The sequence below is a fragment of the Hyperoodon ampullatus genome, assembly GCF_949752795.1.
Source record: "Hyperoodon ampullatus genome assembly, chromosome: 8".
NCBI classification, from domain to species: domain Eukaryota; kingdom Metazoa; phylum Chordata; class Mammalia; order Artiodactyla; family Ziphiidae; genus Hyperoodon; species Hyperoodon ampullatus.
The window spans coordinates 49,745,609-49,760,782 of NC_136921.1; positions in this window are offsets into that span (position 1 = coordinate 49,745,609).

The following is a 15,174-nucleotide window of genomic DNA, read 5'->3' on the forward strand; positions in this document are numbered from 1 at the left end:
AGCTATTGCTTTTTGGTGATTTGCTGTGGTTATTTAACAAAGAAAAAAGTACAGGTTGAGTCATGTTTGGGTCTGTAAATGGACCACAACCAGTCAAGTTGAACGGCTTCGATACAATAACCTTACAGACGAGTGACCTTGAAAACACTGACAAAATGAAATCCCCTGTGTGGGAGGTCTTTATGCAGTACATCTCATTGTTTACTTCGTATGGCCTGAGGTATGGTTCTAAAATGAATTATGGGTAGTAGCTATGGGGTTGGCTTGCTACTCAGGGACTTGGGAAGTACAAATTTGGAATAAATGGTCATAAGATTATGTGGGTGAGCCTTCCAGAATATGAAGATTTTTGTGTTCTCTGTAAATGCCCACCAGACAGGATCCATGGGGAAAATGTTCTTAATATTTAGATAGACAAGATGGTCTATCCTAGGAATATTGATCAGTTTTTCTCAGTTATCTTAGTGTTTACTCAGTGAGAACATATATGGAGTAGCCATGGTGAAAGTGATGTTGGCTAAACATGGGTTTTCCAGGTAAATAAATGCTAATATAATGCTATTTCTTGGTGGGCCAGAGAGCTACCTGGTGGAAGATAAAATTTTATACTGCTCCAATAATGGAGTGGACAAACTTTTGTCTTCATAGAATTGGTCATATATTCCAGATAAGGATTTGAATTCCTGGACCAGAATACTCTGCCATTTCCATTATTAGTAGATTTGTAGATTGCCTCATTCAGCACTTTGGCATTGTACATGACATTGCATCTGTGCAAGGACAAAGATCATTTTACTGTGCAACACAATCTGTCACTGAGCCATTTTGTGTCTCACATGGCATTGAACCAGCAAGCTTGGGGGAAGGTTTACTAAATTGCTTTGAAAGATAAATCCCAATTACCAGTGGTAAATTGGATTGCTACTTCAAAATGCTGGTGCAGAGTACTATATTTAAAACTAAGTGGATTAATTAGTATGCTTTTATTTGTAATATCTTTCTCAAATGTACTGGTGAGTAGCAAATTGTAATAACCCAGATTGAGTTGAAAGACACAAATTCTGAAGTTTTTAAGACTTAGACAAAAAGCCCTGTGAAGCTGAGCGGCTGGCAGAAGGTGAAAAGAACATAGAATGGGCAATGAAAGAAGACAGCCATGATAACTCTCTTAAACCTCAAGAACAGTACTGAGGTGGTTAACTATCTTTGTCTTTTTAAAAATCAGTTTTTCCCTCATCTTTCTGCCTATAAATTATATGAAGAACACTTGTGGGGGCTAATAGTTCAGGTTTAAGTAGGTATATGAGGGAGTTGACCTTGCCCCCCAACAATATGGTGCATGATGGAATATGTGTGTGTTGGGACAACCTGGTGAGGAACAACATCGATGGACTATGACAGATAACTTTTATTCATCTTTCTTACCCCTGTTCTCTACTTGAACAAGATAGCTTTTAGGGTTGTACAAATATCACATGTGTCTTCTGGCTTCCAGTTGAGTTGGGCCAATGGGAAATCTGGATGAGAAATAAAAGGAAGGTAGGAGGGTGAGATCAGGCAATCTATTCCTCTGGTTCCTTCCCTGGGAGATCAGCATGGACTCGCCATGCACTTTGACTCAAGTTCAGTGATTATCCCAAGGAGGTCTACTCTATACAAGTGGCTCTTTCTGATTCTGATAATCACTCCCTCCACTTATACCTTCAGGCTTGTGATGAAAAGAGCTCTGCTTCTCTTAGCTCTGGGTTACTCAATTAAACTGTTTGTTTATCTTTCACACCTTTCCAAAAAAACCATTTGTAAATAAACAGGCCTTTCAATTTTCTAATTTGAGTATTCCATGTATTTCCAGATGGGACCTAGGTTGAAATAGTGGCCTACTTTAAAATACAATATTAAGGGGCTTCCCTGGTGGCACAGTGGTTGAGAGTCCGCCTGCCGATGCAGGGGACATGAGTTCTTGCCCCGGTCCGGGCCGATGCAGGGGACATGAGTTCTTGCCCCGGTCCGGGAAGATCCCACATGCCACGGAGCAGCTGGGCCCGTGAGCCATGGCCGCTGAGCCTGCGCGTGCGGAGCCTGTGCTCTGCAACGGGAGAGGCCACAACGGTGAGAGGCCCGCATACTGCAAAAAACAAAAAAACAAAAAAAACCCCAATATTAAGTTATCGCATTGATAGACTAGTTTTAAAAATGTATTTATGAAATTAGAGACAGTAATTTAAATAAGCTATAGAGACCTGATACTGTTAAAGTTTCCCTAAAAGCTCTAATGTCCTACTAACTAGAACATCTTACTTTCGATATATGCTATAGTAATGATAAGGAAAAGTTTAGCAAGATAGATTTGCTAGAAAAGAGAAAGAATGGTAGTAAACATAGGGACAGAGAATTCACAAAGGGACCTTGATGAAGGGAATGTCTTACTCTATATGGAAAAGACAAGGCAGAGTGTGTTACTCATAGTACATCACAAGAGGAAAAATAAATTATACATATGTAAAATCAGAATAATATAAGCTATTAATTCACCTGTAATGCATAAACTTAGGTGAAACTGATTTCTTATGCGATATTAAAAACAAAAAGACTACAAGTTGTTAGAATGAAATAAATTTATGCTTCACCATATATCCATAAAAAAGATAGGAACAGAATCAAAAAGCTATGGCCATTATTTCAAATTCTCATCTCTGGGTAGAAATATGTGAATAATTAAGCTGACAATAAAACTTAAGAAAAAATAGTGCAAGTGTAACTGCAGAAAAATGGTCACTCTTTGAGTAACAGTCACAGGTAACAAAGAAAATCCTCATGTGACTACAAAAAGCAGAAACTGCTTTGTAAAGGAGTTTAAATCATGAGATCAGAACTGTGACCAAAATGCAGGTACTTTTGGGACAGCCCATAAGCAGACAATCTTAGGGAATTAAGGTATAATATCTGCTATACCCTAAAGTTATCTCAGGAAGTAGTCTTCTGTCAGAATTAAGTGGCAGTAGGTAACATGTATATTGATTATCAAATTATAGAATATCTTTCATGTATATGGTTTTATTTAAACTTTAATCTGTGATGTAGGTATTAGGTTTCAGTTATTATATTATCCCCTTTTTATAAATGTGGGAACCAAGGATAACAAGGTTAAATGAGACACCAAAAATATCTGGTAAATAGGTAATTGAGCTGAAGCTAGAATTCAGGTCCTGAGAAACCAGGTTGTTTTTCACAGTGTCATGCTTTTCTATATAAAGTTTTTATGTTTTTTTAGATGCACAGTAGACACGGGATAGGTGATAAATCTGGTTCTGGATTATGTTTTTAAGATAGCCTCTAATTGCATTAAAACTATTTCTACATATCCTCATGTTTATTCAAACTATATCAGTATTTCATGAGAGCAACCTTGTGTGTTTTCATGTCAATAAACAATTGTTTGTTGACTTAAATATGGACTGGGTATAATGCAGTTTTGAGTAATATCAAGAATTTCATACACCCTAATCTATAAGATCTCTCTAAACTGAAGGGAAGAAAAAAAACTACACTGTATAGAGAAGGTGCATTTTTTACTTGCTTTTCAATTAAACAGACAGGATTGGATTTGAAGATCTGACTTATCAAAATGATCAAAGTCATTAGTTCATAACCAGAGGCAGAGCTGTGAATTTAGAACACAATCAGGGGCATCAGTCAAGCATAACAGGAACAGTTCTGTTCACATATGTTCTGTTTTAAAATGGAACATCCATAACAGTTCAGTGGAGCTCAAAATTACAGCTGAGAAGCGATCAGTTAACTACCCCAAAAAAACTGCATATGGGAAATAGACTGAAAAATTAGTTTCTTAACATTGACATGTTGCTGCAACATTATATGCATGGAAAGATCTAAAGAACATTCTCTTCAAAATAAATAGTGTACATACTGTAAAGGAAAAAAATTTAAATTTGAATAAGCATATATTTTAAAGATCACATTTTTTAAAACAAATACAAAAAACCAGTGCTAGGAAGATAAACTAAGAAAATTTATAGTGTCTTACATATTATAATAGGTACTGAGGGCAAGAAAGATAATCTAGGAAGTTGTTCCATTATTACCAAAAAAAATTTCATATAGATTTACATTTTGGAGTTTCTTGTTCATTGATTTTCCAAAAAAAATGATTGGATGTTCACAGTAGTACAGAAGCAGAATTATGCATCAAGAAAAGAAACTGTGCCATGTAATCTCAGACTTCAAATTCTTTTTCCTCATGGAAGGCATCATGACAGTAATGTTTGTTCATGCCAGTGCTGGTTGGGTGTTCCAATTAATTGGAAGGTACACAATCTGTAGGGAAAAGCAGATAAGAGTAGAAATGAGGATCAGTGGTCAAGCTACTTCTTCTTGTAATTGCCAGTCAACAGCAAGAAAACTAACTCTGTGAAGTAAATTCACATGGAAGACAGGCAGTAGAGTAAATTGGTCAGGAATACAAACCCTATACTAAACTGTCTAGGTTCCAATCCTAGATCAACCATTTGCTGAGTGACTACAGAAAACTAATTAACTTACCTGTGCTCCCAATTCCTATTTATAAATTGAGGATAATAATAGTACCTGACTCAAGGAACTGTTGTAAAAATCATATTTCAGTTAACAGATAAAATGTGCTAAGAATGGTGCTCAGCATGTTGTAAATATTGTATAAATATCTGTGTATTATTATTTTTTATTATCCATTAACATAACACCTCCAAACAGTTAATATTTTTTTTTAAACAGACCTACTGGTGTCTGCCCCCTGGTGGGTGAAATTGGTCCAGAGGCTTGTGTAGGCTTCCTGGTGGGAGAGACTGGTACCTGTGCTTTGGTGGGTGGAACTGGGTCTTGTCCCTCTGGTGGGCAGGGCCGTGGAGGTTCCTTAAAGAACTGAAAATAAAGCTACCATATGATCCAGCAATCCCACTCCTAGGCATATATCCAAAGAAAACCATAATTCAAAAAGGTACATGCACTCCAAGTTCATTGCAGCACTATTCACAATAGCCAGGACATGGAAGCAACCTAAATGTCCATCAACAGAAGAATGGATAAAGAAGATGTGGTACATAAATACAAGGGAATATTACTCAGCCATAAAAAAGGAAAGAAATAATGCCATTTGCAACAACATGGATGGACCTAGAGATACTGAGTGAAGTAAGTCAGAGAGAGAAAGACAAATATCATATGATATAGCTTATATGTGGAATCTAAAAAAAGGCTACAGATGAACTTATCTACAAAACCAAAATAGAGGTACATATGTAGAAAATAAACTTACAGTTACCTGGGGGATAAAGGAGGGGAGGGATAAATTGGAAGATTGGGATTGACGTACACACTACTATATATAAAATAGATAACTAATAAGGGCCTCTTGTATAGCACAGGGAACTCTACTCAGTACTCTGTAATGACCTATATGGGAAAAGAATCTAAAAAAGAGTGGATGTATGTATTTGTATAACAGATTCACTTTGCTGTACACCTGAAACTAACACAACATTGTATCAATTATACCCCAATAAAAATTTTAAAAAAAACAACAGCAGACATACTAGTAGTCTGCTTATAATATAATAGACTTAGACCGACACAAGTTGTATTCTGAATTAGGACCTGGCTCCCCGATCTTCCACCTCCTTAGAGCTGAATCCCAGAGCAGAGGCTTTTCACATTATAGGGAGAAAGTTCCCAGCAACAAAGTCCCTTGAATGCACTGCCTGTGGCCTTGGCAAGTGTTATTCTTATCAGATATTTAGATCATTAATTCCTGTCCATCTTTAATTTCTCAGATTAAGTGTCACCTTTTAATTGAGGTCTACTTTGGTACCCAGTTTAAGAATCTTCTCTCCTACTCAGCTCTAGAGTCAGTCTCCCCCATCCCCCCCACCACACACACAAAAAAAACCTGATTCATTTAATGGAGAATGGGACTAGCTGTGCTTACTACTAACACTATGTCATTGTTTCTACTCCAATCTTGATTCAATACCATGTGCTGCTGTCTAGACTTTTCAGTTTCTGTATCTGTAATTGCCTTTACAACAGTGAGAAACCTGACTTTCATTATCCTCAATGTATGTATTCATTTGTTCAAACATAGAATATGCAGATATTAGTTTAAGAATTGATAACCTTGTATCACTACAAAAATCAAAGCTATTAGCTAGAGTTCAATATTGATTTACAGTTCAATTTTTAGGTAAAATATGCATACAGTGAAATGTACAGATCTTAAGAATACAATTTGATGTGTTTTGACAAATGCAGACATTCACTTAACCATACTCTCATTAATATATATGTTCATATCCTCAGAAAGTTCCTTCATGTTCCCTAGTCAATTCTCCCAAAAGGCAATCATTTCTTAAATTTTTTTCATGATTAGTTTTTTCTCTGTTCTACAACCACAGATAAATGGAATCATATGGTACGTGCTCTTCTGTGTCTGCATTCTGTCATTCAGCATTTGTTCAACAGACATATTTAACATGCTATTTCAAAAGTGGCATTATTCACAAAATGTGTGCAAGAAGGAATAAGTAGAGGGTCATGTTTTGTAACATGTTTTGTTACATCATAAAAGTATTCCCGGAGGCAGACTGCTTCTACTGGCTCACCTGCTGTCTTTCCCCTTTGAACTATGTCTGTAAGTCTTCCACACACATCAGAAGTTTAACATCATTGGTATCTTTTCTATATTAAGCACATACATTTGTTAACTTGATCCCAGACTATTTGTCTTGCTAATGACAAGCCTTTTGTATTCTAAGGATATCTTATAGCTACAGAAGATTAAAATATTTTCCTTAAAGACCAATAATAACATGGATATATTAGGAGTTTAGGATTAACATATACACACTACTATATATAAAATAGGTAAACATAAAGGACCTACAGTATAGCACAGGAAACTATACTCAATATCTTATAATAACCTATAATGGAAAAGAATCTGAAAAAGAATCTAGCTAGCTATGTATATACGTATAACTGAATCATTTTGCTATATACTTGAAACTAACAGAATATTGTAAATTAACTATACTTCACTTTTAAAAAACTAGGAAAACAAACGAATTTTGTATTTTTTTATCTGCAAGAGGAAGAAGATAGAATAAAATAAAACACTGGAAATACTTTAAAAATTTTGAAAAGGGAGATGATAATTTGAGTGCTTACTGAAATTAATGAAGACATTTTTTAAAGTAATATTTAAGAACCCAAAGAAGCATATAAAAATTGGAATTTAATATGGCTGTCTTTGGGTTTCAGAATCAGAGGTCCCTATAGATAGTAATGGGTTTTTTTGAAGCAATTACTTTTCAATTTCATTAAATCATTCTTACTAACATATCCAGTTAAAACTAAATGTTTTCTGACTCTGTATCTATTTCCTCTGTCAGTAAATAAGAAGATAATAGAGATACCATTAACAAATAAAAGGGGATTGTTACCTTCATAATACTTATGCTGCTGTAAATTTTGAGGATATAAGGTTTAAAACGTTAAAGGTTGAGTATTCTATTTCAAGCTGGGCCAGTCTTTGAGTTTCAAAAATTCACAAAGATGATTTAAAGGAAATGTTAGAACGGGCTGAAGCTGCTAATCATAATTACTAAATCTCTGAAGATAATTGATTATGAAAGTCCTCTATGCTAGTTTTGACATCAGTAGCATGTCTGCTATTTTCCTCTTCAAAGAATTTATCTTCCAAATGAACTGTTTTTTTAAATTGACACCCTGTAGGACACTGTATCCAGAGAAATTAGTGATATTGCTTGTTATATTACTAAATTTTCCTATATTTGGGCTTGCTTCTTATAAACTTTCAAAATTTACATATGCTAAATTTTTCAATATTCCCAGAGTTTATTCCTATATTTTAATCCATGACAAGATAAGGAACTTGAGTCAGACAGTTAATCTATCACATGACTAAACACTTGGTTTAGTTGGCCTTTCCTTTTTTTTTGTAGCAAGACTTTTCCCATGTAGGAAGTAGCGTGTTAATTCACATATTAGCACAAGCTCCTGAGCTTATTTGCAGACTGGCACTTTGAGTAGTATTTCTCTGTAAACCAGAGTTCAGCAAACTTTTTCAGTAAAGGGCCAGACAAACATTCTAGACCTGTGGGCCATATAATTTCTGTTGCAAATAGTCAACTATGCTCTGCAGCATAAAAGCAGCCATTGACAATATGTAAGTGAATATGTCTGGCTGTGTTCTAATAAGAAACTTTTATGGACAATGTCATTTAAATATTATACATTTTTACATGTCACAAAATATTATACTTTGAGTTTTTTTCAACCATTTAAACATGTAAAAATCATGTTTAGCTTGTGAGCCATAGAAAAATAAGTAGTTTCTTAACTCCTGATCTAAACTATCCTCTAAGTATCAGCTAAATTGTCACTTGTAATTTGAAATTTTCCCTAGTTTATGTAAAATGTTTTCTAACTCAAGCAGATTTAGTATTTCTCCTACACTTTCTTTAGAATTAATGTACAACTATAAAGATTTATTGAGTTTCATTTTTGTGACAATTTTTTTTTTTCTCTCCAGAAGACTAAAGTATCTCAGGTTCTACATCTGTTAAGTGTAGTTGAGATTTGAACGTAAGAGTTCGCATCAGAGACTGTTAATATTCACAACAGCAAATGTCAATTCTTAAGTAATCTCTCTGCCATCTATTACAAGTAGGGGCTGAGGAACAGAACTCAATAGGTGGAGAAAAAGCATAATTTGGGGATTGAATGAGTAGCATTTAAGGAGATCAGTGTGTCAAGTGGTTTTGCTGGACTCTGGACAAGTTATTTAGTTTTTGAGTTTCTGCTTCTTCATTTTAATATTGAAAGGCTATGATGAGATGTTCTTTAAGTTTCTCTCATTTCTTTCATTTTTATGATTCTAAGACATCAGGACAGTATACAATCAGGAAATAGTTTATATAGTGAGTATCCAAAATACACAGGTTTGCATATTGAAAGGACAAGAGAAGGAAAATGTTAAAGAGGCAAACAAAATAATATTTTTAAATGGCTCATGAATCAATGAGGGTACTGGAAATAATTCAGTAAACATGTTAGTGTATGCCACACTGAATTTACCATCAAATTAATGAAGCTGGGGTCTGGCCCAGTGCTGGATTACAGCATTTACAGCATTAAAAAAACTTTTTAAAAATTATTTTATATTTATTTTTGGCTGCGTTGGGTCTTCATTGCTGCACGTGAGCTTTCTCTAGTTGCGACGAGCGGGGTCTACTCTTCTTTGTGGTGCACGGGCTTCTCACCGCGGTGGCTTATCTTGTTGTGGAGCACGGGGTCTAGGCACGCGGGCTTCAGTAATTGTGGCACATAGGCTCAGTAGTTGTGGCACACGGGCTTAGTGGCTCTGCAGCATGTGGGATCTTCCCGGGCCAGGGCTCGAACCCATATCTCCTGCATTGGCAGGCGGATTCTTAACCACTGCTCCACCTCTGCATACTTGGGAATTATCTATGCACCAACCTGGGCATCTTATGACAAACCCTGCAGTCATGTGATGCTCTGCCTAAGCTAATCAATAGCATCAAGAGCCAGAACCAAAAATTCTAATTTTGCCAGATCTCTGACACTAAGTCTCTGACTGCAGTTTACATTATCATCAGTGGTGCTATTCTGTTTGAAATTTTGAAGTCCGTTTATTGCATCCTGCCTAATATTCCTGTCATTTTTGGCCACAACCCACAATAAAAGCACCTTGATTTCTATTCTCATGTGGATGCTACTCAGAAACCGTCTATTTACCTATGCCAAGTTCCCCACTACCTTTCTCCAAATTTTTTCCACTGGGGTCTCTGTATTCCTTGGTTTCATAGTCATCTAGGATATCAAACCATTCAAAGAAAATCTAGCAATAAATGATATCTGAATTTCCTCCACAGGAAGAGGAGAAACTGCTAAATTCACCAGCTACCATATTCTTTGAGATGGGAGATAAAGTTAGCTGACTTCTTATTGTTCAAAAAACATACCCCCTGATTACTTCTCCTTAGACTATTTTTTTAAAAAACAGTCCAACTTTTTCACTTTACTGCACTCCTCATATGCTATGTATTGCTTCGTGGGCATGGACACATCCTCTACTGATTTTAATACTTGGTGAAATCTTCTTCACTACTTCATTTGCTGCAGACCAGAAAAATCATTGCAATGATATTATATGATACTGTCTCTCTAGTAGGTAGAATACATGGGTTGCCAGAATTATGAAATAAAAAACAGAACATCCAGTTAAATTTGGGTTTCAGATAAAAAGCAATTTTTAAAGTATCCCCCAAGCAATATTCAAAATATATTTACACTAAATGATTATTTGTTGTTTATCTGAAATGCAAATGTAACTGAGCATTTTGCATTCTAAATGACAATCCTAATAGATGGTATATAAGGCATATTATAAAGTGAAATATACATGTTTTTGAATAAGGAAAATCAATTATATGGCTGTATGTGTGTATGTGTGTGTTTCAAGAGCAAGGTGGATACCACTTTCATTTCCCATTCCCAATGATGGTAGGATCAGTGGAGCCTATGACTATAGACTTGTTGCCACACTACCTTTTTTATAAAGTGAGTTTCTTTGTCTGAGGCAATACTATGTGGAATACTATATTAATAAATCAAACATACTCAAATAATGATGCTGATGGAAGACCTGTCAGCAAGAAAGGCAAGTCCATATTCAGAATACATGTTAATCCTGAAAAGGATAAATTATTGTCCTTTCCATGATGAAATGTGTATTAAGGAATCAACACCAAGTGGCTAGTTGGCCTCCATGACAGATCATGGTATATAGGGGCCTCAGAGCCATTAGTGTCCACTGCTGACAGGTTGGATATTTAGCACCTCTGGTGGCTAGATCAGCTTTAGCAAGAAAGAGGCCTTGTGGTTTGGCTTATACATAGTCTCTGTATCTGCCACCATGGCTACTCCATTTATGTGCAACCACTGGAGTGGTGGAGGGAAGAGGCTAGTTGACATCTACTGCGTATCATCCTTACCCCCTGGTTACTGAGTTCTACTTGTGCAGTGGATGCTCTCTTGTGTGCATTAGTGAGTGCTACAAAGGTCTTCACATTTTGTGCCCACTCCTGTAGTTACGTTAACATACTCCTTTTTCAGACCTCATTGTCTATGGACTTCTAATTTCTCTCATTCCAAGTCCCAGACCAAACATTTGTTACAGCCCAGGGATCAGTGTATGTTCTTACTTGAGGCCACCCTCTCTCACACAGGTGGACAGCCAGATGCATAACCCAAACCTCTTTCCCAGGAGTACTACTGTCTTTCCAAGATAGCCCGTGATGGACTGTAGTTAAAAACCAACCCTAGAGGGGTGGGATAGGGAGGGTGGGAGGGAGATGCAAGAGAGAAGGGATATGGGGATATATGTATACGTATAGCTGATTCACTTTGTTATACAACAGAGACTAACACACAATTGTAAAGCAATTACACTCCAATAAAGATGTTAAAAAAAAAACACAATAGATTATTGGCTCACAAAATATACTGAATTAACCAATTAATCCAATAAACCCAGGTGTTTTTCCCCATCTTTTCTCAGTTGATTATCTATAAGACACCACATATGAGGTCCTAGGTGTAAGCTGAACAATAACAAAGACAAGACCCTGTGGGGGTGGGATGCAGAATTAAACTTCCAGGCAGTTCTGCTTGTGCACATGTGTGAAGTATACAGCTATACAGCTCTAGTAACCTAGTTGTAGCCCTCCCAAATAGATCACAAACACTGGCTATTGAAAGCAAAAGCACACAGAAGCCAGAGAGGTATGTATAAAGAGGGTAAAATGAATCTGAGAAGTATCAAAGTGGAACACAGACAGTGTCTGCACATTTGGTAACCTTGTTGTTTCTTAACATTTGTTCAGCAATTCAACAACATGAAATTTAATACAGGCAAACCTCGATTTCAGAACACCACAATAAACAAATCAAGTCACACGTTTTTTTTGATTTCCCAGTGCATATAAACTTTATGTTTACACTACACTGTGGTCTACTAAGTGTGCAATAACATTGTGTCTAAAAAAACAATGTACCTTTCTTGAATAAAAAATATTTTATTGCTAAAAAATGCTGACCATCATCCAAGACTTTAGCAAGTCCTAATCTGTTTGCTGGTAGAGGGTCTTGCCTTGATGCTGATGGCTGCTGACTGATCAGGGTGGTGGTTCCTGAGGGTTGAGGTGGCTGTGGCCATTTCTTGTAGCCATTTCAACAATGAAATTTGCCACCTGGAGTGACTGTTCCTTTCATGAGTTATTTCTCTGTAGCATACAATGCTGTTTGATAGCATTTTATCCACAGTGAAACTTCTTTCAAAATTGGAATCAAACCTCTTAAACCCTGCTGATGCTTAATCAACTAAGTTTATATCATACTCTAAATCTCTTGTTGTCATTTCAGCAATATTCACAGCATCTTCACCAAGAGTAGATTCCAGCTCAAGAAATCACTTTCTTTGCTCATCCATGAGAAGCAACTAATTCGTTAACATTTTGTCATGAGATTGTAGCAATTCATTCCCATCCTCAGGCTCCATTTCTAATTCTATTTCTCTTGCTATTTACACCATATCTGCAGTTACTTCCTCCACAGAAGTCTTGAACCCTCAAAGTCATCCAAGAGGGTTGGAGTCAACTTCTTCTAAACTCCTGTTAATGTTGATATCTTAATCTATTCCCATGAATCATGAATGTTCTTAATGGCTTCTAGAATGGTGAATCCTTTCCAAAAGGTTTTGTATTTTCTTTGCTTAGATCCATCAGAGGAATCACTATCTGTGGCAGCTTTAGCCTTAAGAAACGTATTTCTTAAATAACAAAATTTGAAGGTCAAAATAACTCCTTGATCCATGGGCTGCAGAATGGATGTTATGTTAGCATTCATGAAATCAAAGTTAATCTCATGGTCCATCTCCATCTGAGCTCTTGGGTGACCAGGTACATTGTCAATGAGCAGTAATATTTTGAAAGGAATCATTTTTCTGAGCAGTAGGTCTCAACATTGGGCTTAAAATATTAAGTAAACCATATTGTAAACCTATGTGCTGTCATCCAGGCTTTGTTGTTCCATTTATAGTGCACAGGCAGAGTATATTTAGCATAATTCTTAAGGGCCCTAGGATTTTTAGAATGGTTTATGAGCATTGGCTTCAGCTTAAATTCACCAGCTACATTAGCCCCTAACAAGTGCTTTGAAGCTTTGAAGCCAGGCATGTACTTCTCTCTAACTATGAAATTCCTAAATGGCATGTTATTCTGATAGAAGGCTGTTTCCTCACATTGAAAATCTGTTTAGTGTAACCACCTTCATTAATAATCTTAGCTAGATATTCATAATAACTTGCTATAGCTTTTACATCAGTGTTTGCTGCTTCATCTTGCACTTTGAAGTTACAGAGATGGTTTCTTGCCTTAAACCTCATGAATAAACCTCTGTTGGCTTCAGACTTTTCTTCTGTAGCTTCCTCACCTCTCTCAGCCTTCATAGACTTGAGCAGAGTTATAGCCTTGCTCTGGATTAGACTTTGGCTTAAGAAAATGTTGTGGCTGGTTTGGCCTTCTATCCAGACCACTAAAACTTTCTCCATAACAGCAATAAGGCTGTTTTGCTTTCTTAACATTCCTGTGTTCACTGGAGTCACACTTTTAATTTCTTTCAAGAGCTTTTCCTCAGCATTCACCGCTTGGCTATTTAGCACAAGAGGCCTGCCTTTTGACCTATCTCAGCTTTGGCATGTCTTCCTCACTAAGCCTAATCATTTCTAGCTTTTGATTTAAAGTGAGAGATGTATGACTCTTCCTTTCACTTGAACACTTAGAGGCCATGGTAGGGCTATTAATTGGCCTAATTTCAATATCATTGTGTCTCAGGGAATAGAAAGGCCTGAGGAGGAGAGAAATGGGGGATCACTGGTCAGTGGAGCAGTCAGAGCACACACCACATTTATCAGTTAAGTTTGCTGTCATGTATGAGAGCTGCTTGTGGCACCACAAAACAATAACAATAGTAACATCAATGATCATTGATCACAGATCACTATAAGAAATACAATTATCATGAAAAAATTTGAAACATTTAGAGAATTATGGAAATGTCACACAGACATGAAGTGAACAAATGCTGTTGGAAAAATGGCACCAATAGATTTGCTCAATGCAGGGTTGCCACAAATCTTCAATTTGTAAAGAATTCTGTATCTGTGAAGTACAATAAAGCAAAGAACAATAAAACAAGATATGCTCGTAAGTTTTCTAATCCTTTTAGCTAAGCGAGTTGGAGAAAAATCAATGAACTATGTAGATAGTGGTCATTACAACTTAATTACAACACTCTCCTGAGTCTTCACTGTGACCGTTCTTGGTTGAGTCACATAATAAACATTCCAAATCCACAATCATTATTTTAAGTCTTGCCTTCATCATTTCCAATAGACAACTTGAAAAACTCTGGCGGTCATGGGTATTCTTTTCAACTTGTGCTCAGGTTCAAACATTATTTCTGTCTATGACTTTTAGTCACTACCTTTTTTTCTGGTCTCAGATAGTGAGGTATTCATCCTGCTCAGGACTAACCTCTCTACTTGTATCAGCTCCATCTTTTACCCATTCATCATACATTATTCTCTAGCTCTCTTTACCTCCTTTTTCTTAGCTTAAACTTATATCTTTTTATTAAGAAAAAGGTCCTTGACCCTGGGAACATTCTAGTGACTAATACTCTTACCTATGTTTACATTAAAACTTGTCAAGAAGAGTCCTATTTAGTCATTGTGTCTACTTTGTTGCCTGTCAGTCTTCAATCTGTTATAATCTGTGTAGTTATTTCTCTTCCAGGTCCTGAAGCTACTGTGGCTAAGGCCCCTGTGATTTCTTAGTATTCAAAACAAATATGTTCAGTGACTGTCTATCTAGATATCTCCTAACATTATTATGGTTATATATTTCCGCTGAGGCATAGATACTCCCTCTGCAAATACAACACTGCATTTTCTTTGACTCTCCTCTGATTGCTTAGATAATGTGTTTTTCATGTCTTCTCTTTTCCTGTCCAAGAGAT